At 37.2% G+C, this 25,498-nt stretch overlaps 1 long non-coding RNA gene and 1 pseudogene across 1 annotated transcript in view; both read right to left on the minus strand.

The window, feature by feature from the left end:
• LOC139036623 (ribonuclease P protein subunit p30 pseudogene) overlaps positions 1 to 15,940 on the minus strand; it is a 41,423-nt pseudogene extending 25,483 nt beyond the window's left edge.
• Positions 1 to 25,498, minus strand: part of LOC139036760 (uncharacterized) — a 234,377-nt gene that overhangs the window by 171,507 nt on the left and 37,372 nt on the right. The window lies entirely within an intron of this gene.

Here is a 25,498-nt window from a genome sequence, read left to right on the forward strand (position 1 = left end):
ACTAGATGAGAGCCTATTCTCAAAGCCCTCCACACAGCTGATGACATATAAACACCCAATGAATTGTAGCTACTATGTTAAAGACTAGAAAGATGAGAATGACTATTTTCTATTCTCATAAAATGACACAATTTATCCAGAACTAAAGCTCCTCCCAACTCAAACTACCCATATTTTTTCTCCATTTCTAATGATAATTAATAGTGTCACCTTTACTTGACTCAATCTCTGTAAGCTGTTGTGTTTTTTCCACATTCCTCTTGACCAGATTCCAACATCTCAATATTTCTTCTTGTTACTTCTTTTGCAGAACCCCTTTAGTTCTCCTCTGAGCCAACTCTTCAGCTGCTCCCCAATTAAAGCTCTTGATTCCTGGGCAGGAGTAGCCTCCTGATACAATATATTTCTTTCCATTTTGCCATGCATCCAGTCAGTCCTCTGTGCATCTGCTCCCAGCAATCTCTCTAAGCACAGTGCTGGTCAAGTTCTAATTTAACTTTCATTGGCTTTCCACTGCCTACAGAGTACACAGTAAATAATCAACAACCATATCATATCCCTTTTTTTTCTGCCTCCATTTCCTGCAGTACCCTCAATATTTGCCATTAGACATATCACAAGTAGGTCAAGCTTCACAACCTCCACTCCCTCACCTGTCCTGCATCTTTCCACCTCAGTGTCTTCACCTGCCCCTGAAACACTGCCTGTCCTGCAAAATTCAATTTAAATACATCTGCCAAATCAAGCCTTTTATGATATTTTCAGCATGAAATGAGTTCCCCTGACCTCATGTTCCAACTACACTTCATTTGTAGTTTCATAAAACATTTACTGAAGTACACTTTGTATTGCAGTTATTTGTATATGCCTTTCTTCCATTTCTAAAGTAAATTCTCTGAAAATAGTCATAGTATCTTATATATTTTTCTGTATTACAAAATCCTAGAGCAATGACTGGTTCAACCTGCAGGATCCTTACTCCTTTACCTACTTTTGGCACCAATGCTATAAATGATAAGGTTCTACACAAGTTCTCTTAGCTCCTAAACCCTATGACACATATCGGTTCTTATTTTTACTTTTCTTTTTTAATCTAGCCTCTCTGAAGCATTTGGCATTATTCACTCCTCCTTTCTTTCTTTAAATCTCTCTTCCATTGGCTTCCATAACCCTTGTTGTTGTTTAGTTGCTAAGTCGTGTCTGACTCTTTTGCAATCCCATGGACTGTATTCTGCCAGGTTCCTCTGTCCATGGGAAATCCCATGATAAGAATACTGGAGTGGGTTGTCATTTTCTTCTCTACCAGCCCTTCCTGACCCAGGGATCAAACCTACAGCTCCTGCATTGGTAGGTGGATTCTTTACCACTGATCTACCAGGGAAGCCCTCCATAATCCTACTCCCTCTCAATCTTACCCACTATAAACTTTCTTCTTCCAGTTTCTTTCATAGGGATCGCTTCCATGCCTACCCCTAAAATACTGATATTCTCACGTTTCAAAGATCAGTTTTGTTTCCTTTTCATTTTACATGCAATCTTACTGATACACAAATTTGACCTGAATCCATCCAATTCATCCCTCACCAATCATACTCCTTCCTTATTGAAAATCTTCAACATAAACTCAGTCACATAAACTGAAAACCTATACATCGTCCTAGAGGTTCCTCCACCCTCCACACCAGCTACCAATCTCTTACCTTCAGGTTCCAAATTCATCCTTCATTGCCCTGCTTATGATACTGAAGCTGGATTCAGTGAACATTTCTGAAGAAATGTTGGCCCAAAGTTAAACTTCATCATTGGAGGGAAGTGGAGGTACACTGCAGAAGGAAGGGGCTTTTCTTCCTGGCTCCACTTTTCTCTTCTCTCTTCTTACTCCTGTGTTTCCTGTCCAGTGTGAATGACACACAGTGGTGCTCACCCCCAGGAGTTTCAGTAGGCCCCATGTGGACAGTTTTCTAGTAGTTTCCACTGGTGCCACAATCAGCTTCCCAATGAGGTCAGCCATGAAGTGGCTCCCCAGCAAGTTAGGCAACAATCCTCCAGACAGCACCCCAACAAACTTCACCAGAGTCCAGCTTTACGGAAAGCTTTATCAAAACCCTAGCAAATGGTTTTCTGCTTGCCAGCCTCAGGCTTCTGTTCCTCAGCAGACATCTTCATTATCAGTGGGACACAGAACCCCTCTCTACTAAGACCTAAATCTCAACCTTGAGGAATGGAAGCATTTCTGATTTTGTTCCTCCCTATATCTGCTATTTCTGTATTCTTTAGAGTTTTCTTTACCTCTTAGTTAATAAAACTTTCCCTGTTCAAATCATTGTGTGGTTTCTGTCTCCTGACTAGAGCTCGGTTAATAACCCCTATCCATCTCAATTCCATCTCCTGAGCATCTCTCAGACTTGACTTCTCTTCAGTCCCAGAACCCTTGTTTGAGTTTAGACCCCCGTCATCCTTAGTATAGTTTTTGACATAAGCTCCCTAAGTAGTTGCCTACTTCTGGTTTAGATATTTTCAAGTACTTCTTCCAAACCAGAGAAATCATGTTATAATATGCAATAGGTGTGAATTTTGATCCACCAATTCAAAAGCAGATGTAATGCCAAATTATTTTCCCTAAAACTTAATTAAATCGAACTCTAAACAAAAAAATCTTTATTATAGTTTTTACTGAGTTTCTCCTAATAGCTCCAACGTTTACTCCAGGACTATATGAGGATTCCAAAAGTCTTATTTAGATTAAAATATGATCTCTTGATGGTGAGTGGCATAGCTAGTTCTCTCAAAGGATAGGATTTTTGCTGAAGCTGGTCCATTACCGTTGGCCAGACTCATTACCCTGAGTTCAACATTCTAAGGGCACTCCACCCCAGCCCCTGCTAACCCGCACCCCTTCCTAGGACATGACGAAAGAGTGGAGCACAGGTATGGACGGACCCTGAAGAGCTGCATTCCTTCTCAGGCTGGAGAACCTCTTGTCTCACTCCTCTTCCCCTGCCCCCCCATACTGAACCAGGTGAGGTGTCATTCGAGTAAGGTTTATTTCTTCTGACAGCCCTACTTTACGACACTAAGACCCAAAGCTCCCTAAGGCCAAGAAATACAAAATCCTGGCCACCTTCAATAAATAGAAGAGGAAAAAGAAATACATGGAGAAAAAAAGACTTACCTTAGTCTCTCACACAGGTTATGATCTTACCAGAAAAAATGTTCAGCTCTTCATGTTTCTGGCCAAAGCATACTAAGTATATGCTGTATAGTCTTAAACTCTTTTTACCTTTTCTACAAATCCTCTGAAACTTCAATAAAAGGTTTAGGTTTCAGAGGTAAAGTTTCTTAGACTTTTGGTACTTTATTTCTCACTACAACCTTAAGGCAATGAGGACAGAGGCAGCAGTCTGAATTTGGCAGGTCAGGGCAGACAAGCAGTAGAGAAAGGGAAAATACAGGAAGAAAATAAAACATAAGCTGGTTTCTCATTTTATCCCACCAAATAATAAATAAACAATCACTCTAAAAATTTAACAAACTTTTCCTCCCCTGTTTATCATCTTTCATTACTTCTTAGTTATCCGTAGGACAAAATTCAGTCTCCCTGCATTTGGGCAAGGTCCTTCCCAGTGTGGCTCTTGATGACTTCTCCAGAATCCCTAGGTACTGCCAGTTTCCTGCGAGCACTTTCCCCCGTCTTGCCTTGTACTTTTACTAGTTAATATGTTACATCTTAGAAATGCCTGGATTTGCCATTTAAAACTCAGTTCAGATGACATCTCCACCAAAAAACCTGTAGGCATTTTCCCCACTATCAGCCAGTCCTTCAGAGGGCTTCTTCATAACCTGTGCATTCCACATCCTGAACTGTGTTTATTATGATCTGCTTTTTTGTGTTTGTTTGTTTTTACACTCTGTTCACTTTTCCTTTTTGCTTTCCCCTATAGATAATGAGTTACTTTTGAAGGATAGACACTGTACTTCTGATCTCTGTATCCTAGAGTTAAGAACAAAGATTGTTTTTGAATGTTAGCATGTTTGTTTAAATCATTTTACAAATTGCTTTGGGTTGCTACAAAGAAATCTGATGACAAGGGTGACCTGAAAGATGCATTGTCCCATGAGGTACCAAAACTAAGATGTCAAGTACTTTTTTTATCTTTCTAAGAACACACTAAACTCATCTTTAATTTCAGCTATAAAGAAGAGCAAATTAATTACTTCATTTTTTCAATGTTACTTATAACATCTGCTATAATGTAGTCTTTGGAAATTTCTAAATATGGAAAAGCATGGAATTTCTCATTCTCCACACTTGAAAATCAGGTGTGTATTATGCCATATGATATTTTAAAAGGGCATGTCTTTTTAAATGATCTAATGACCAATAGGTGAACTTGCTGATGATCTGCACTTTTAGGCTTCTAGAATTTGAATTTTGAGTTTTCAGAAGGAGGGAGATATTTTTCCCTTAAAAATGAGATGTTAATATCTTTATGTTGCTTGTGTATTTTGGCAGTCTCAAGAAATGCCATCTGGATTAACAAAATGAGATATATTCTTAAGAACTGAAAAATAGCTCACAATTCAAAATGTTAGTGTTGAAAATGTAAGTTACTTCAAAAAACAACAACTAAAGACTCAGCATGTGGCAAAAAATATGGTAAAGGATTCAGTATAATTTATTGAATGCTAGTTATCCAAAAGTGAGGTTATCCAAGTGCATTTCATTTTGCATACAATACAACCATTCTTTTGTGATTATTATGTAAACTATTTTCACATTTTTGCAAATTAGTAAACTGCTTTCACATTTCTGCCTGGTTCAAAACTTGCCTCTGCCATTTTCTAGCTGTGCAGCCTTAGCACTCTGTGCCTCAGTTTTCTCATCTGTAAAATGGAGACAATAATAGTATCTATTTCAGATGATCATGGTGATAAAGTAATAAATTGCACTCAAAAATATTTACTGATTGCTTTCTGTGAATCAAATGCCATTCACTGTGAATAAAACAGGCAAAAATCTCTCTCTTTATATAGCTTATCTTGTAGCTAAAATGAGCAAGGCTTTAAATGTGAAGCATATAGGAGTTGTCACTATTATTATTATTACCATTAATACTAATACTGTGACCAGAAAGTAAGCATGTGTTCACTAATAAGTATATACAGTCCCTAAGCAATTGCTCATGATCTCAAGTCATGTCTCTGTAGCCTGTCACACAAGGCAGGCTGGATAAAGGTTGTAAAACACTGTCCACTCAAGCCATGTCCTGAGTTGGAGGGAGGGGGAAAAAGGGGGAGGGCAGAGTATCATCTACTTCAAGATGCTTAATATTAGCACTAGTAATTGAGTATCACAGAATGTATTTTTCCACTTCACAAAAGTCTGGGGAAGAAAGGACGAAAATGTTAAAAATTCAACTCAGGACACAAATAATGATCCAATTCTGAGTGATTCTACTTTTGCCAACAGAACTTCTGGGACATTCTAAAGAAGTTGGAACCCATGGTACATGAACCTGAATGGCAGCGTCAGGAGAAGGTGGAAGTTTTGAGACTAAACTAATCTGCCCTAATCCTCCATTTCCTCCACAGCTTTGTACCAATTTGAACTTCACATAGAGTACTTTTTTCACAAAGTATGACTGATACAGGTAGCCTGCAATTTGCTTGCTCTCCTAACTTAGCCTTATTCTCCTTTTGCCAATATTTGGTCTTTCCCTTCACAGCTTTTATCCATCTCTTCCTGCTCTCCCAATGCTTGCTTCACAGACTCTCCTCTATACCCTTAATTATTTAATAGATCATAATTTTGGAGAAATTTATTAGATTCTTCTAAATTCTTTTTTGAAAACAGGCACAAATATGAAAAGCATAAGCAATGGTTGTCTTTTCAGATTGAACTTTTACCACATTAGTATGATTTAGACATGATTTTTATCCTGTCTAAAATAGCGTGAGGATAGTGTGCTCACATCCCCACCCTGCACACTACCATGGATGACTCTCACTGCCCCCAAGCTTCTTATCACATGAGACCAGATATATAAGTTGCCTAAGCACTCACTATGCCTACACAATCCATCCAGACCATGGTTGACAGTTTAAAGAAGCAGAAAGTCTCCCAAACAAGACCGATGTCTCTCAAAAGTGCAATTCAACTGACACCATCCTCCACAGCGATTCCAGAGGTATCTGAGGGTCCCTGTGCCTCTTTCTTGCAAACCGTAGTCAAACTCCAAGATACAAGCTTCTCCAAACATTTGTCTGCCCAAGGATACAAACCAAAATACTCATTCCTTCTCTCCACCAACCCAATTTTCCACTGCTCTTCTCCTCCTACATCGTCCATGGTTACCCCTAGAACTCCTTTCAATGGTTAACAAACTCCACCAGCTCCCTCACTAAACATTCCTTCCACCTCCTAGCCTGTCAGAGAGGACAGGGTTCTCCCCACACCCTCTCAAGCTAAGTTGGCAGCTGTGGTTCGTGTCCCTGAGAAATTTCCAGCTTCCTTGAGGTCCATGGCATTTTGCTACTTAACCTATTAGCTACCAGCTTGCAATCACTTTTCCTTTTTCACCAAAATCTTGGAAACACTGTCTCCACCCACACTTAGAATAAAAATTCTGGGAAAAATCAGTGCCCATAAGAGCCAGCTGGCCTGCACTTTAACCACCCAACACTTGGATCTGGTCATTAGTCAGAGCAGATCCATCTTTTAAAATTACAAATGTGGTTATACAATAACCTGAACTTCCTCAATCATAGCACATACCACACTGTTGACTATCTTCCCAATCAGACTGTAAGCTCCACAAGGGCAGGGATTTTTATCTGACTTATTTACTGCTGTCTTCCTAAACTCTATCACAATGTCTGATACAGAACAAATTTCAACTAAATACTTGTTAAATGAATAAGCAATAACCTGTGCTTGTCCCAGTGGACAAAAATGGTTTGTCACAACCAACACAGTTTAAGAAACTCAAGAATTCATGGGACTTGAGATAATTTTTATTCAGTAATGTGGCAGAAATACTTGCCAAGTCACTGTATGTTAGCTGTCCTTGCAACTAGAGGATCATTTTATGGGCTAGTGAGAAGCTGATCCCAAAGAGTTTCTAATGGTGTTTATGGCCATTTAAAAAAAATATTCATGTAGATTTTTCTGATTGCTAAATAAATTGCTTTCTTGTGGACTAAGATAAGATTAATCTTGTTGAAAATAACCTCACTGAAGACCACTGGGCTGCATGCTAGGTACGCCCCCAAACTCAAATCTAACCACATTTCACTTGTAAGATAGCCAATCAGTTCAGTTCAGTTCAGTCGCTCAGTCATGTCCGACTCTTTGCGACCCCAAGAATCGCAGCACGCCAGGCCTCCCTGTTCATCACCAACTCCCAGAGTTTACTCAAACTCAAGTTCATCGAGTCGGTGATGCCATCCAGCTATCTCATCCTCTGTTGTCCCCTTCTCCTCCTGTCCCCCAATCCCTCCTAGCATCAGGGTCTTTTCCAATGAGTCAACTCTTTGCATGGGGTGGCCAAAGTATTGGACTTTCAGTTTCAGCATCAGTCCTTCCAATGAAAACCCAGGACTGATCTCCTTCAGGATGGACTGGTTAGATCTCCTTACAGTCCAAGGGACTCTCAAGAGTCTTCTCCAACACCACAGTTCAAAAGCATCAATTCTTCAGCACTCAGCTTCCTTTTAGTCCAACTCTCACATCCATACATGACTACTGAAAAAACCATAGCCTTGACTAGATGGACCTTTGTTGGCAAAGTAATGTCTCTGCTTTTTAATATGCTGTCTAGGTTAGTCATAACTTTCCTTCCAAGGAGTAAGCATCTCTTAATTTCATGGCTGCAATCACCATCTGCAGTGATTTTGGAGCCCAAAAATATAAAGTCTGACACTGTTTTCACTGTTTCCCCATGTATTTGCCACGAAGTGATGGGACTGGATGCCATGATCTTAGTTTTCTGAATGTTGAGTTTTAAGCCAACTTTTTCACTCTCCTCTTTCACTTTCATCAAGAGGCTTTTTAGTTCCTCTTCACTTTCAGCCATAAGGGTAGTGTCATCTGCATATCTGAGGTTACTGATATTTCTCCCAGCAATCTTAATTCCAGCTTGTGCTTCTTCCAGCCCAGCGTTTCTCATGATGTAACGAGACAGGGATCAAGACCATCCCCATGGAAAGGAAATGCAAAAAGGCAAAATGGTTGTCTAAGGAGGCCTTACAAATAGCTATGAAAATAAGAGAAGCAAAAAGCCAAGGAGAAAAGGAAAGATATTCCCATTTGAATGCAGAGTTCCAAAGAATAGCAAGGAGAGATAAGAAAGCCTTCCTCAGCGATCAATGCAAAGAAATAAAGGAAAACAACAGAATGAGAAAGACTAGAGATCTCTTCAAGAAAATTAGAGATACTAAGGGAACATTTCATGCAAAGATGGGTTCGATACAGGACAGAAATGGTATGGACCTGACAGAAGCAGAAAATATTAAGAAGAGGTGGCAAGGATACACAGAAGAACTGTACAAAAAAAAAAAAAAGATAGCCAGTAGGCACATGAAAAGATGCTCAACATCACAAATCATCAAAGAAATTCAAATCAAAGCCACCATGAGATAATCACCTCACCACAGTCAAAATGGCTATCATCAAAAAGTCTATAAATATGAAATGTTGACTAGGATATAAAGAAAAGAAAACCGTCAGGACACATGGTAGGAATGGAAATTGGTGCAGCCACTATGAAAAACTATATGGAGGATCCTCAAAAGAAGTATATAGTGTTTCCTGCCTGCAATGCAGGAGACCCCAGTTCAATTCCTGGGTCACAAAGATTCACTGGAGAAGGGATAGCTACCCACTCCAGTATTCTTGGGCTTCCCTTGTGGTTCAGCTGGTAGAGAATCCACCTGCAATGTGGGAGACCTGGGTTCAATCCCGGGGTCGGCTACCCACTCCAGTATTTTGGCCTGGAGAATTCCATGAACTCTGTAGTCCATGGGGTCACAAAGAGTTGGACATGACTGAGCCACTTTCACTTTCATACATACATATGCACAATGGATTATTATTTGCCCATTAAAAAGAGTAAAATTCTGCCATTTGCAACAACATGGATAGACCTAGAGGGTATTATGCTTAGTGAAATAAGTCAGACAGAGAAGGACAAATTTTCTCTGTTATCACTTTTATGTAGAATCTAAAAAATATAACAAATGAATATATCAAAACAAAAACAGACTCACAGACACAGAGAATAAACTAGTGGTTGCCAGTGAAGAGAAGGAAAGGAGATTGAGTCAAGATGGGGGTAGGAGATTAACAGGTACAAAATATTATGTATGAAATAAATAAGCTACAAATATATATTTTACAGAACAGGAAAATGTGGCCATTGTTTTGTAATAAGTTTAAATGGAGTGTAATCTATAAAAAAACTGAATCACTATGTTTACACCTGAAACTAATATTATAAACAATTATAGTTTAATTAAAAATGATAAGTAGAGTCAATTGTTTACCAAAATAGATGAATTTAGCAAGTATTCTTTGGGATTGATCCGCTGAAGTGTTTTGATACCACAAAGGGGAAAAGAAGATAATATCACCAAACTCCTTATACTCCTTGAGATTAATTTACTATTTGATCTTGTAACTTCATTAGCAGAATAATTTCATTAAGATACTTTTTTTCAATTGCAATTTAAGTGGTTTGTTTTTTATTTTGAAGTTGTAATTACAGCCTATGCATTGATGAAAGGGACATGTGAACTTGTGATTACTGAATAAATTGAGATCCAGGATTCCTGGGATTCCAGTATTGACTTCATACAAGTAGACAATATTTGGAAAAAGTTTCTTTCATCCATAATCTTCCTTCTGGGTCTTTCTATGCAACCTTCAAAAATACCACAGAGATCCCCCCAAATTCTTACCCACACAGCATGAATATACACATTAAACTATTCAGCTACCCACTGGGACCAAGAAATCAGTATTCTACACAAGCAACTTTTTGAAAATAATCTACTTTTATTATAGAACAGATCCAGGCAAGAATACCTTTAACATGGATCAGAACAATTCTCTTTCATGCTTAGAGTGATATTAGTGCATCCCCAGGCAGAAGGCTTGACAAGTACAGAATTTTACCAACACAGATCTTCAGTCTTATAACCAGACTTTTGAATTTCAATGTAAAAATAATCTCAATAAATGTTTGTAAAAATGCATAGGGATTTTAGGCCAAATAAAATAAAATTTGACAAGAGTTACCATTTATTGGGCACTAGTTAGGTGCCAAACTCTGTGCTCAGCACCCTTACATGCATAAGCTTTCCCTAATGTTGAAAACTTCCCCAGTCCATGAAAAATGATGGGAATCTAAAAGAAAACTTGATTACAAAATACAAGCATGGAGTGCTGGCTCTGCAAAATAGTGGGCATATGGGAGGTATTATTAAGGTAATAGGTTTTAAAGACACAATCATACAAACGTAAAAGAGTTGAATCAATTTTTCGCTTTGGATCAAAACTGCAGTTCCTGTAGACTGAGAGCTCAGAATCCTTGAGGAGGTCTTGGGAAATGTCAGGGCAGGCTTACCACTTCATCTTCCACCCCCCTCTTTCTCTCCACCCTCCACTCCCCAGCCACTCTCTCCTCTAACAGACTCCTTGGCATGATTGGTAGACTTCCCAGTCTGACTTTGGAGTAGTGGGTAAATTTGGAATGACTGAAATATTATTATAGGAAGTATTATTATTATTACCAAACAGATGCTAACAAAGTAAAATAATAAAAAGTGACTTTTGAAGATCCAAGCAAGAAAATAAAAACAACTTTAACAATATTTATTAAGTAAAAAACTTAAAATCTTGAATGTGAAGAAATTCCCTGATTATGAACACACCAAATCAGTACAACAAATCTATATAATACTAACCATGAAATAACTAATGATAATTTTAAAAGGATAAACAAAAAAATTACTTTCATCACAATAAAGACCAAGTACATTCACATGGGCCAATGTATTAGGTTAAAAGTGAAAACAAAATACATTTCACTGTTTGGAGTACAAAAAGGAAATATGAGTAATTAAGGAAAAATTAAAGTAGAGCACACCGAGTAATTACTACAACTAACTGAAGTCATAAAATATGAGCAATGATGAGCAAAAAAATCACAGCCACAAAAGAGATTACCTGAAGTTATATGTTGCGATAATGAGAAATATTAAGCTAAAGAACTTAATTCCAATTGTAAATTAGTTCAGGTGCTCTTTAAACTATTTATAATTAAATGATCTAAACCACACCTCATAGCAGTTGGAGTTTCTTTCTTTTTTTATTTCTAACCATGATTTAGCTGGGTATACATTAACTTATTTAGCAGAACAGTGTGAGGATCAATGAATAACTACAGAGCCCTGCTAGGGTTTTCCAAAAGAAATCTTTTATAAGAATAGTAAAAAGCACACAGAGATTTATGAAAACTGGCATTAAATTTTCTCCATAATTTCTCTAGGAACAGCAACTGTCCTTGGTCAACGTTGAAAAGAGGAAGGGAGTTAGCCTCTGCTCACCTTAGAGTCTGCTTGTTCAGGACATGTAGAACAAAGCCATCTCTTAGAATAGCAATTATAAGCCTAAGACCTTAGGACAGGGGTCCACAAGCTTTTTCTGGAAAAGGCCAGGTAGCCTTTGTGAGACAAGAAGCAAAATCAAGCATAGTATGTGGATACTTATATTAGGTTACACACTGCAAAAGTAATTGCGGTTTTACATTGTTGAAATTTGTCATTTGATATTGGAATACATTTTTAAATAAACACATCATTTTAATACATATTTTTTGCCTTATTTTTTTTTGCTAATGATTTATTATCGCTGTTTACTTTATATTTATTTTAGACTATAGAAATGATGTTAAATAAAAAGCAAATTTGAATGATTTTTTTAAAAAATTCTAGTTCAAAATGAGTCATAAAGCAGTGGAGACAACTTGAAAAATCAACAACGCATTTGGCCCAGGAACTGCTAACAAACATACAGTGCAGTGGTGGTTCAAGAAGGCTTGCAAACGAGACAAGAGCCTTGCAGATGAGGAGCATAGTGGTCAGCCATCACAAGTTGACAACAACCAATTGAGAGCAATCATTGAAGTTGATCCTCTTATAACTATGACACTGAAGAATTCAATGGCAACAGTTCCAGGGTCATTCAGCATTTGAAGCAAATTGGAAAGGTGAAAATGCCTGATAAGTGGGTGCCTCATGAGCTGACTAAAAATTTTTTAAAATTGTCATTTTGATGTGTCGTCTTCTCTTATTCTATTCAACAACAATGAATTACTTCTCAATCTGATTGTGACATGTGATGAAAAGTGGATTTTATATAACAACCAGTGATGGTCAGCTCAGTGGTTGGGCTGAGAAGAAGCTCCAAAGCATTTCCCAAAGCCAAACTTGCACCAAAAAAAGGTCATGGTCACTGTTTGGTCGTTTGCTGCCCGTCTGATCACTACAGCTTTTTAAATCCCAACAAAACCATTACATCTGAGTAGTATGCTCAGCATATTGATGAGGTGCACTGAAAACTGCAATGCCTACAGCTGGCATTGTTCATCAGAATGAGCCCCAAAGCTCCCTGACAATGCTCAACTGCATGTCATACAACCAACACTTCAAAAGTTGAATGAATTGGGCTACAAAGATTTGCTTCACCCACCATATTCACCTGACCTCTCACCAACCGACCATCACTTCTTCAAGCATCTCAAAAACTTTTTGCAGGGAAAATGCTTCCACATCATCAGGAGGCAGAAAATGCTTTCCAAGAGTTTGTCGAAACCCAAAGCACAATTTTCACACTACAGGAAGAAACAAACTTATTTCAAGTTGGCAAAAATGTGTTAATGGTAATGGTTCCTATTTTGATTAATAAAGATGTGTTTGAACCTAGTTATAATGATTTAAAATTCACAGTCCGAAACCACAATTACTTTTTCACCAAGCCAAAATACTTGGGATGGTAAGAGTTTACCATTTCCTTGGGAAAAATGTATGTTATACTTGCCTAAATGAGTTATTTATAAGCCAGCATTCTGTTACCAGGTAGGTAATTCCTCCATCCAACCTCCTCTTGTCTTATCTTCTTGCACTATGAGTGTTGGGAACTGAAATACTGTTTTCCTAGTTATCTGGGCATAGGAGGCCATGGGACACAGTCTGGCCAAAAGATGCAACAGAACCTGGAAGGATTTCCTTTCTTAAAAAAAAAAAAAAGTCACAAGAGGAGATTTTTATTTCTTCACCTTTAACCCTGTCTGGAGTATGGGTATATTGAAGTTTCTTAAGATTATTAGAGATAGAGAGAGACAGACAGTAGACAGGGAGGGAGGAAGAGAGAGAGAAGAAAAAGGAAGCTGAAAGCTACAGATAAAGGATGTAAACGCAGAAAAATAAAAGGATTCTAGATACTTGATGACATAGGCAGCTACATTAGCCCTCATCTTCCCACTTCAAGGCTTCTTGTTACAAGAAAAATAAACCACTATAATACGATTTTCTGTTACATGTAGCTAAATGCTTAACTGTTGACAAGTGTGTCTGCTTAATTGTTTCTGTTCACTTTCTCCTTTCTCTCCAAGAGGAGGTTAGAATTGGAGGCCAAACGAGCTAACCCATACTCTACACCTTAACTTCTCTATCCTAAAATCATGGTAGAAAGGGGTTTGAAGGTATGAGAGAACACAGGAACACTGTGACCATTAGGCCACTTACCTGAGTGCAGTCTAGGAGGGGGCACCTGGAAACCTGGAAAAGAGGTCTAGCATGGACCTAGAGCCACCTTCAATCTGACCTAGAAGCACTGAGAAAAGGTATATAGGAGATTTGCATGAGTATGAGTCTTGGCTTCTGCCTGTGCATGGTTTGGGACCCGAGACCTCTTCCATTCCTATTAAATAAGTTGGGATACTGAGAAGGTTTATTTCTCTAAACCTTTAGAGAAATAAAGGTTTAAGGTCAGGGCACTCTGCGAAGAAATGTTTAGTGCTCAGTCTCTTTCCCTAAGATCCAAACTTATTGAAATAAGCTGTGACAGATCAGCATGGCTTCAATCAAGGCCCAAATACATGAAAGACAACAGATAACTAAAATAAAATTACTTTGGAAACAGGGTAAAGCTCAGCCCAATATGCTGGCTGATGGGAGTCAGATGGAATGATGGTTATGGGTTTATGATGGAACTAAGGGCAGATGGCCCAGCCCTGCCCTCCTGGATCAAACAGGTTTGGACCAAAGACGTGGCTCTATGAATGAACCTAAGGACTTAGGGGTGGGGAGAAAGCAGGGGAAGGTGGTATATTTCCCTTAGCACTTTGGAGAATCACAATGCCCTAGGAAAGATCAGAATTAGTGCCAATAGCACTGAAGCCTACAGGAGGTATATCTACAAGAGATATAGTTACCACCACAGACAAGGTTGTGGCTGTGGATCTCATCTTGTCTCCCAGCTGTCTGACCCTGGTGGTTCAGCTACCCCTGCTTTACCAGCCTCATTCTAGAGAGGGGGCAGCATCCTTTATCACTAGTGGGGATGCCTGGAACTAACATGAAAACAATTATGAAGCTAGGGAGCTTCTGGGGTTTATCTCAGGAGGATATTCTCTCTCTAGGTAAGATGAGAACTGAAGGTATTAATAGAACTACCTTATCTTGAACTTCTTGAACTATCTTATCTATCCTTCCTCTGAAACTGGAGGAAAAGAAGGCTTTTATTCTTTTTCTCTTCTGATAAGCAGAAAAAATAACTCATCATATCTTCTTATTTATATAAATGAAAACATAACTTTCAGTTTTGTTTTTGAGGAACACTGAGTTAACAATATTTTAATTATTGTGATAAGAGCTAACCTTGGTCTGTAGCTCTTGAAACCTTTTGGATAATAATGATGAAGAACAGGGTGCAGTGGAAGTTAGTTTATAGAAAATGAATTTTGTATGAATTGCCCAGAAATGTTTTTTGCATCTTAATTTTACATTTTCCATTGTAACAACTGGAAACAGTCATTAAGAATGTATAGGAAAGAAGGCTTCCCATAACAGTCTTCTCCAATAAATGTGAGAAGTTGCCACCCTGCAATAATACAGTCAATCCTCTATATGATGATCCTCTTGGGGAACAAGGAGAAGGGAGAGAGAGTGAGAGAATTAAAATGAGAAAAAGAGGAGAAAGAAATAGACTCCATGGCTTACCTCTAATACCCTGAAAACAAGGAACAGGAAGACAGTAGAACAGAAGTACATTACCTAGGTTCAAATCTGATTCCACAATTTACTAGCTATGTGACACTGAGCATTATTTGACACTCAGTGTCTTTATCTGTAAAATGGAAGTAATACTTTTACTTCATATCATTATAATGATGATTAGAAGACCTAAAGGATATAAGCTTCCCTGGTGGCTCAGATGGTAAAGTGTCTGCCTGCAATGTGGGAGACCCGGGTTCGACATATAAATGGATATAAAGCATTTTCCAGAGTGACTGTCAACAATTCGTGGCAAACACTGCATTATTATTTTAGTAAAAAATCAGTCCATCTCTACTCATTACCTGATGGTATCAATCACATCTGATAAAATCTACAAAATGGGTTTTTACTTAAAGGGATTTACTCTTTTATAATTATCTTCTGCTGATTTTTCTACCCATCCTTTATACAAAGCTTACTCTCCTGTTTTCTCATAAATTCCTCTTTCACTTACCTGCTCCCCATTCCCACCTCTCGTAGACCAGAGTTGGCTCTGCCACAAAGGATTGGCCCAGAGTGCCCACTCTGACAGCGCCTCTCCAGCCCTCAGGCTCAGCATGGACACTTTCACAAACTCTTCCAAGATACTGATTCCAGTCATCTAGTAGGTCAGTCAGTCAAGCAGTTACAGGCTTGACTGCTATGAAGGAATTCTCCCAAGTCATTCAGTAGTTACAAGACTATAATGCATGCACTTAGGAACTCGAACCAGGCTTATCAACAAGCCTCTTCCTTTCCCTCAAGTCATTTAAGAATCCCAAACTTAAAAATTTCCCCTCAGGCAAAGAAAAGCTGTCCCATACTTGAAAGAAACTTGCTTCCTCACGCATCTCCTTTCAGTAGAGATCCAAAGAATCTTGGGGAAGACTCTATTGATGTTCACCCCTAATTGCAACATTTTAGAGCTGAACAGGGTACAGTTCTCTCATTTTACTGAAGAGGAAACTGGGGCCCAGAGAGGCTGGTAGCCTGTCTAAGGTCACACAGCTAGGTCATGGTGCAGCTGGGAGGGACCTGATTCCTGGTCCAGGAATTTTCCATTTGATTCAACTATTCTCTTACTGTTTGAACCTAGGGCAAAGAGAGTGTTAGATTATGTCACACAAGTCTCTTTAAATAATAAAATCTAAGCAACTACCAAATTATAGGGACAGTTCACAAAAGGGGGAATACCCTCCACTTTGAGATATGCATATGCTGAAATCAGTAAATGTCTTACATTTAAGGTGATTGCCTAGAAATTGAGTTTACAGCTTTACGAACACATTCAAAATTATGATGGGAGCAATGCTCACCAAAAAGCATGACTTTTATTTACAAATTTTACTTTTAGGATCCTGAATAGGGACATGAAAAAATCTATGATGTCAACTCTTACCCACCTGATATGTGTGTCTGTGTGTGTGTGTTTATCCTGACAGCGTATGACAGGTCACAATTTTCAGCTGATGAAGTTTCCTGCAGACAAGGAAAGGACTCGCCCTGTTGTGAGTTTGCCCTAATGACCACCCCTTCCTTTCCGTTTGCCATCGGTCAAGCTGGAACTCCAGCTGGGATGAGAACCAGTACCAAGGACTCTGCAATCAATGTTGTACAGGCAGAGCAAGATTCATCAGGACACTGAGCTTATCTAGACTTTGGTTAAATATCAGGGTTTAATACAAAGGAAGAATGCATCATGGCAGGTATGGTCAGATCCATTTAAACTCTAATCCATTTAAACTCAGCATATACTATTCTAAACTCTGATCTGTAGACATTGACTGATTAGTCTTCAGTTTCACTGCTGAGTTAGATGATAGCACACAGAGTTACTGTGAGACTTGGGGTAGAAAATCTTCAATTCATTCCCCACATATACACTAACGTTCAATACACCTTAGAACAAATAAACATATATAAAAGGAGACTATAAAATATAGGTCACAAAAAGATGGAGGAAGAGGAGAAAGATAATTTTATAAAAAACCCAGGATGAGGCAGTTGCCTCACTTGAACACCAAGTTTATCCTAGGCATTCTGATCAAAATAATATTGGTGAAAGTAAGCACCTTATTTTTATATATTTACTCCCACATAGATAGCACTGTGATTATCTCATAGAATTCTCTTTGGTTCTTATACTTTGAACTAAAAGGAATCACATATGTTAAGGGATTTCTGAGTTGCCTGACTATAAGCCCAAACTGTCTTAAACTAATATAATACGTTAGACAAATTGAAGCTCCACCATCACCTGTACAAAACCATTGGGGCCAGAATTCAGAATAATTCAGGGTTTGAAAATGTAATAAATTATATGGCACCTGCATTATATATCATATCCAGAGTTGTAGCTGTACCCTATAATCAAACTTATGATTTTCTAGGAGAAAGTGCATGAGATGTCACACACTCTCTGGTATATATGAAGTCTACAAGTAGTCTCACATTATTCATACCAGGTTTCACCACCCAAGAAGTCTGTCACAGATTTATGGGAAAAAATTGAATTTTCAGAGCTTTTTGAATTTGGGGATGGTGAATAAGGGGTTGTGCATCACACTCACATATGCACACACACATACATATATGTACATATCTAAAGAATTGCACATGAGAAGTATGACTGCTGAAAGCTTTACCTTTTTTCTTAATATCTGTTTGAACTGGAACAAACCATATTACTCTGGGTGCTTTTGCAGCCACAAAAAAAGGAATAAATGTGGAATTAACCAAAAGATAAACTGTGACTAAATGTTATAAATACTCTATGTAGCTCTAATAGTGAATGGGCATAGATAGGAGGTCAGCAGATCTGAGTACCATTACAGCTCTGCTATTGACTTTTGATGTGACCCCAGGAAAGTCACCTCATTTCCCTGGTCCTCAGATTCCTCTCCTTTAAAATCAGGTGACTGGAAACACTGATCTCTAAGGCACTTTTCAGTTCCACAGTCTGTGCTTCTAAGGTTTTTCATTTTGCCCATTTAGCTCATTTCATTTTGCTAATATTCATTTTTAAAAATTAAAATCCAATAATAATACGCTTTAAATAATCTATTGGTATAATATGTCTATTTTTACACAATTGTATATGTTAATCAAAATTTAGTCATTGAACTACAAGTTTTGCGGCAATATTTTCCCTTACCAGTTCTAAATACTGCATGTTGTACAAGCAACAGGGAATAACTAAACATGATAATAAAAATAGAACACTTCAGAAAGCTGAAATTTGCAAACTTCTTTGTATTATTTTAGATGCCTTAATGTCCTCAAAAGAAGAACAGAAAGTACCACAAGATTATTTTTCAACTCTGGAAATATTTGTGAGTTATTTTGCTAAAGTATTACTCAGAAATGCTAATTGAAAACTCCAGATGGCAGTATCACAGTTACCTTGCTTAGCTAGTTGTCCTCTTTGAAATCTTGCCTTCCTAAAAAAACACATTGAAATCTCTTTGAAACATTATCTTGGACATGGGAATTAGCTTCTCAAGGGTTTTAAACAGCCACACTCATACTTATGGCCTCTGTGCCATGTCTTTTTTTGTAATCACTGTTTTAATTTATAACATGTAAATTTTGGAATAGCCCAATGGTAATAAACAGTGAGTTGACTTTCTATTAAAAAAAAAATATTTACCAACTTTGAGTCTTACTACACTTCTGGCACTCAGGGGAACAATTAGTATGTTATCCAATGTCCTCCTGGAGCCAATCCAGGTTCAAAGTTTCCAGTGACCTTGAACAGGACTTTGTACCCATGTCAGCAGCTTGGTTATAAAGAACAAAATAAGAAATCTAGGTCAGTACTGCTTGTGCTGACAGCATTACAGCTTTTAAATTGTTGTCATGTGAATTTCTCCATGACTTATATTCTTGCTAATGTATATTTTCCTCTTAACTGTAAAATATGTCCTTATATTGTGTGTGTACACATGCACACATACACACATTCAGGAACCTCTCCATCTTCTGTCCTCAAGACTTGCAACTTATATCACTACAATTAATTTATTGATTAAAATGAAAAAGAATCTAAATATCTTAATATATTTTATTTCATAGGTTAAGGCCAAGTCCTCCAAATCCTAGCTTTATTTTTCACTTCTAATATGTATATTTCCAGCCTTACACTAGTCTCTACAGGTATAGAATGGAAATTGGAAAGAAAGAATAAGGATTGAAACATTTTATCTCTTCACTCTTTTAATTCTTGTTCCAAGCTCTGCCCTACATTTTTATGGTATCCTGAACAGTGGCCTGAAGTTACTATATTAGTATTTCAGTATATATTTATAACTTCAAAAACAAAATTTGATGCATAGTATATCCAAATACATATTATTGTAGGAATCCACTTACAGTTTTTCTTTTTTCCCCAGTTGTTAAGGAAAATGTTCCCTATTCCCATATGTATGAACATGTTTATATATATATATATATATATATATATAAGAAAATATATAAGAAATATGTTTATGGTTCCCCTAATATTTTCATATGTTGCAACTCCTTTCCTAACACAGTAAACTTTTTAAAAATAGCTATCACTATTTCTAATCACTGTTCTACTCTTTTGAGTGATAGTATCACTTTAATTTCTTTTAAAGTTCAGTGAGCTGTTTCTATATAACTTGTCTGCTTTTTCTCTAAAAGTATAGTTTTGAAAATACAAAAAAATTATATATACCTAGGATGACTATAAAATATATGAAGAAACACTTTGATAAGTTCAGAGATTTAAATGGGAGGATGGAAAGAAGGCAACCTACTTCTCCCAGCTCTACTCCCACCAAACAACAGCCCTCATCTATCACCACCCCAACCTGCCTCCCAAAGCTTGTTGATTCTTCCTACTGGTCTATCTGCCAGTATGGGATAAAAGAAAATCAAGGAGGGGCTATTAAGGAGAGATAGAAATGAAGCTAAAACATAAAAGGAAATAGATGAGAAAAGCATGGATGTAAGCTACTGGACTCTTGAACTTTTGGTGCTAACTAAAAAAGTACTGTACACACCTGAAGCAAACCAAAGCATAGGAGAATTTTCCACATCTGTGTCCCTAACCAACAACATAGCTTTCCCTTCCTCTCTAAGCTTAAACACCTACCCAATTTCTTTGTGTAAATTTTTCTTTAAAAGAGAATAAACAAAAAAGCAATTATGCATGACATCTAACCTAGATTATTTTTTATGAGTTAGTCTAATAGTGACATTCTTAACTGTGACTGTAGATTATGGTGGAAGTAATGGTGTAGCTTATAATTTACAGTCTCTCCAATGTACACTAAAAATAATAGTAGTAACAGCTGACACCTATGGTATACTTCCATGGGCCATACACTTTCACGTATTCTAAACATTTTCCAAGTATTAAATTAACTTAATCGTCACAACAATCACTGTTTTACAGACAAGGAAACAGAGACATTGAAAGATTAAATAACTTGTTCAAAGTCAACCAGCTTATAAGTAGCAAGCCCAAGGTCACACACATATAAGAAAAAATTTTCACTGACTTGAGAAACTTGAGAGACTTACTGAAAACAGATAATTGTGCAAATTAGCAAATAAATATAAGATAGCAGTACATTTCATTAAATGGAAATTGGTTTCATATCCCATATTTAAATATATTCATTGCAATTTGGGGGAGGAGACAGGTTAGATTAATCGAACACATACCAAAAAAAAAAAAAACTTTAAAATAACCACATAGTAAATAAATAGTCATGGAGCAGCCATTTTGTGCCAAAAATTATCCTATGGAATGAAATGTTTTTACTATTTCCTTAAAATCAGACAATAGATGAGTCGAATACTCCCATGCTCCAGCAAAAGATGCAAAACAAAATGTGTATATGTGAGCATTATATATAAAACTGAAGTTGTGGGAAAAAAAACACAAAAACTGAAGTTGTATTATATCCTCTAACACTGAAAATATTTATTAGGAATGTGCATTAATTCTAAAGTGTCCCCTGTCAGCAGTATATTAAAATCACAGCCCTTCATGGCTTTATATTGATAATTTAAACTACATGTGTTATTTAGCTCTAATCGTACCACCACCTCAGATGTTATGTTTGTAAACTTATACCTCCTGGTTCATTTTATAGGATGCAATTAAGTGGGTAGCTCAAAATGGTTGTGACACAGTAATATATTTCAGCATGGCAATTTGATTTAAGGCTATTGATATGTTTGTTCAAAAGACTGAAGACTAAGTGTTATACTAGACATTTAAAGGAGGTACAATAAAATCAAATTTCAGAGAGCATAATGGTCAATATGGCTATCATAAATGCTCTGCTTTGTTATTATTTTGCAAACCTAAAATAACTTGCAGAAAACATCATAGCTTTAATTTTCTTTACAAAATCAAACAAAATAACTGCACTAAACCTAAGCACAATATTAGAGTTTGAACACTTAAGTAGAAACACTGGAATGAAAGTTTTATTTACATTTTTTAGGTAAACCTCTTACAAATATTTCAAGGAAGTTAGGAAAATAATAATGTAAATATGTATGACAAAAATGAATTCTGTCAAACACTAAAGAGTCCTTTAGTGTCATAGGCATTACTCTCCCCCTCCAAACAATTCATTTGGGTATCAAATAATTTGAGGAGATGCAAAGTTTCTTTTAGGTTTCTTTTCTACAGTTCATCATATAATTTTCTAATGTTAATTGCTTTATGAATCTCCAAAAATCAATATACAGAATTTCCTTAAATGTTTGACTATAAAGCCCCCCTTTTCATAGAACATCTCAGATTACTCAATTTACACAGAAATCATCCAGGGATTTTTGATTCAGAAACAAAGGAATCTAACCACAAATATATTTGCTAGCCTCTAGTGGAAAAATGCTCCTGAGTCTGGGCTCTCCTTTCTTAGATTTCCACTTGACTCTGCTCCCTTTAGGTAGGAGCAGTGTCACCTATCATTGACTCCCTAGCCTAGCAGATTGCTTGATACATATTAAGGATTCAGTAAGTATTTGATAAACATTTCTATTCAAGATATTATCATTATTCAGCTTTCTTATTATCCTTCTACCCCGCTTTTTTTCCCTCCAAATCAGCTCCCTGAAGTTGATCCACTGAATGACCATTTAAGTCTCGGCCTTTCTAGTTCCTGATTCAGTGTTGGTAGAGCCAAGATATGGTTAAAAGCCTAAACACAGCTTCTGGGCACCCACAGTCTCCTTGACAGACAATCCAAGTGCCAGGAGCCAGAGTTAAATGCGTAAAAGGACATCCAGTTATACCCTCCCAATACCCTTCTAAACTGGCACAGTCCAGAGATCTGGTCCTCTTCCTAGGATTTTTTCCTCTTATTTTTTTAATAAAATATTTTAAATATGCGAAAAAATGAAGAGAGTAATATTTTTTAAAGTACCAGCTCATGGCTTAACAAAACATTAATAGTGTGTCATACTGAACAAAACATTACAGATACAGCTGAAGGCCTAGCTGTATCGCTCCTAATCCAGTTCCTATTCTTCCATTCTGAAAGATGACTGTTACCCTAACAAAGTCAGTGTGAATTCACAATTTAATATCTTTACTACATATCATGCAACCATAGCAACACATAAATATTCTTCTGTGTGTTATTAATATACAAAAATGATACAACCTATATGTACCATTTTTCAACTTGCTTTTTTCATTCAGTGTTGTGCTTTTCAGGATTTAACCATGTCACACAGGTAAATTTCATTCACTCATTTTTTAACTTTTATAAAGAATTCCACATTATATGGCATAAGACATAATATTTTACTCATTCTCCTATTAATAAATAATAGGTTTTATTGAATTACACTTTTTCAGGGAATTGCAGTGTCCCACCCTTTTTCTCCAGACACTGCATGTACCCCCAGCTGCTTGCTCTAAGGGTTGACTGCTGACAGCTCACAGCTGCCCATTTATCCAGAGACCCCTCTTGACTGATGGGAGCTACCTTGCCCTAGAGATGACAGCATCTCACCCCACACACATCCCAGGTGTGGGGTACAAAACATCCCCCTTAACTCAAGGGAGGTACTCTTCAGTATGATTTGTGTCCCAGAGCCCTTCTTGGATATGACCCAAACTAGAGTTTTCTACCTGAGACCACATCCTGGCCGGCATTTCTTCATCCTGCCCCTGCTTTCCTCACTCCTTCAAAGTTAGCACACCTATAATAAATGGCATACATATTTATGGCTGTCTCAGACTTTGCTCCTGAGGAATCTGATCTCAGACAGGGTCCCTATCATAAACACTATTATAAAATGGTGTGACAGTCCTCATGGGTCTCCGTGTGCAGATTTGCCAGGGGGTTGTTTGGGTGTATACCAGAATTGTTGCCTAATAGGATAAGCTTAACTTCAATTCAATTAGATTTCTTCAAATTGCTTTAGAAAATAATTATCAATTTACACAACTACTCTTACACCTCAGAATTCCCATTTCCCTCACAGTATCTCTAGCACAATGTTGTTGTCAGGTATTTTAAATTGTGCTGCCAGGTTGGGAGTGAAATAATTCATCCATTCCACTCTCTTATTCTGGGTTATTTCATTTTTGTTATTTAACAAACATTTATATAACACTTACTATGACTCTTATATTTGAAGCACTTTACTAATATTAATTCATTTACTCCCCATTAGAAGTCCCTGAGGTAGGTACAGCTATCATTATTTCCATTCTTACACTTGAGGAAACAGTCACAGGGATCATGGAGATAAGTAACTTCAAGTTTGCATGTATAGAAAGTGGCAGAACTTATATTTGAAACAAAGCAGTTTGTCTAAAAACTCCCTGTGCCTAATCACTATACTAAAGCTATCTATTAACTATAGCCTTTAATAGTTCTTTCAGTGTCTCTTGATATCTGATTCTCTGAAAAAATTAAAATTAAACCCTATAGAACAATTGTGTACTGCTAAATCATGCCTGCTCCCCAAAATGTCTACATCTAGTGTCCACATCCAAATTCTCAGAACGTGTGAATATTACATTATATGGAAAAGGGGGCTTTGCAGATATAAGTTAAGGTTCTTGAGATGGAAAGATTATTCTGGATTATTCAGGTGGGCCCTAAATGTAATAACAAGTGTTCTATAAGAAGAAGGTAGAAAGAGATTTGACCACAGAAGCTGATGTGACAACAGAACAAAAAAATGCAGTGACACAGGATGGATGAGCCAAGGAATGCAGTCTGCCTCCAGAAGCAGGAAAGGCAAAGAAAAAATTCTCCCTCAGAGCCTCCAGAATAAACAGCCCTGATAACACTCTGATTTTAGCCTACGTGACACACTGCAGACTTTCAGAACTATAAGAGAATAAATTTGTATTGTTTTAGGTCACTAAACGAGTTAATTTGTTACATCAGTAATAGGAAAATAATACAATAATCTACTCAAGAACTTAAAAAGCAGTGATTTATTTTCATGTATCTATGGGTAAGCTTATCTCCACCACTCTCAGTTTAGAGTGGCTGTGCTTTTCACGTCTGTCATTCTCCTCCTAGGATGAGCGGGTAGCATAAGCATGTTCTTCCCCAAGGCAAAGGCATCAGTACAGAAAACACTCACAGTTCAGGCCTAGGTTTGAAACTAGTACATCGTCATTTTCACTTCATCATATTGGCTACAGCAAGTTGCACAGTTGAGCCCAGAATCCAAGAAGTAAAGAAATAAACTTCACCCTTTATATACTTCAACATTTAAAAATGCATTCCTTTGTCTCCTGACTATAGTTTCTTAATGAGAAAATTGCTTTCAGTCTAAATGTCACGTCTCTTAGGTTTTTTTTTTTCTTCTATTTCTGATAGCTTTTAAGCATGCTTGTTTTTGAGGAGCCTAGATTTGGATTGGTTTTCATATATTTCACTTAGATGTTAGGGGTTTTTTTTGGTCAAACTGAGAACTCCTATCTTTCTTGAAATCTAGAAAATTTGCAATCACAGAAACTCACTCTTATTATCTGAGTGTTATACTACTGAAATCCCTATGCTGGGCCTTCTTATCTACTCTGCATCTCTCTTCATCATTTTTTAAATATCTAAATTTATCTTCCTGTGCTACATTTTAATTAATTTTTTCAGACTAGCTCTCCAATCACTTATCTTCTTTTGGGCCGGGTTTAATCTGCTACTTAACATTTGAATTT

This window comes from Odocoileus virginianus, chromosome 1 (assembly GCF_023699985.2).
Source record: "Odocoileus virginianus isolate 20LAN1187 ecotype Illinois chromosome 1, Ovbor_1.2, whole genome shotgun sequence".
In the NCBI taxonomy this organism is placed as follows: Eukaryota; Metazoa; Chordata; class Mammalia; order Artiodactyla; family Cervidae; genus Odocoileus; species Odocoileus virginianus.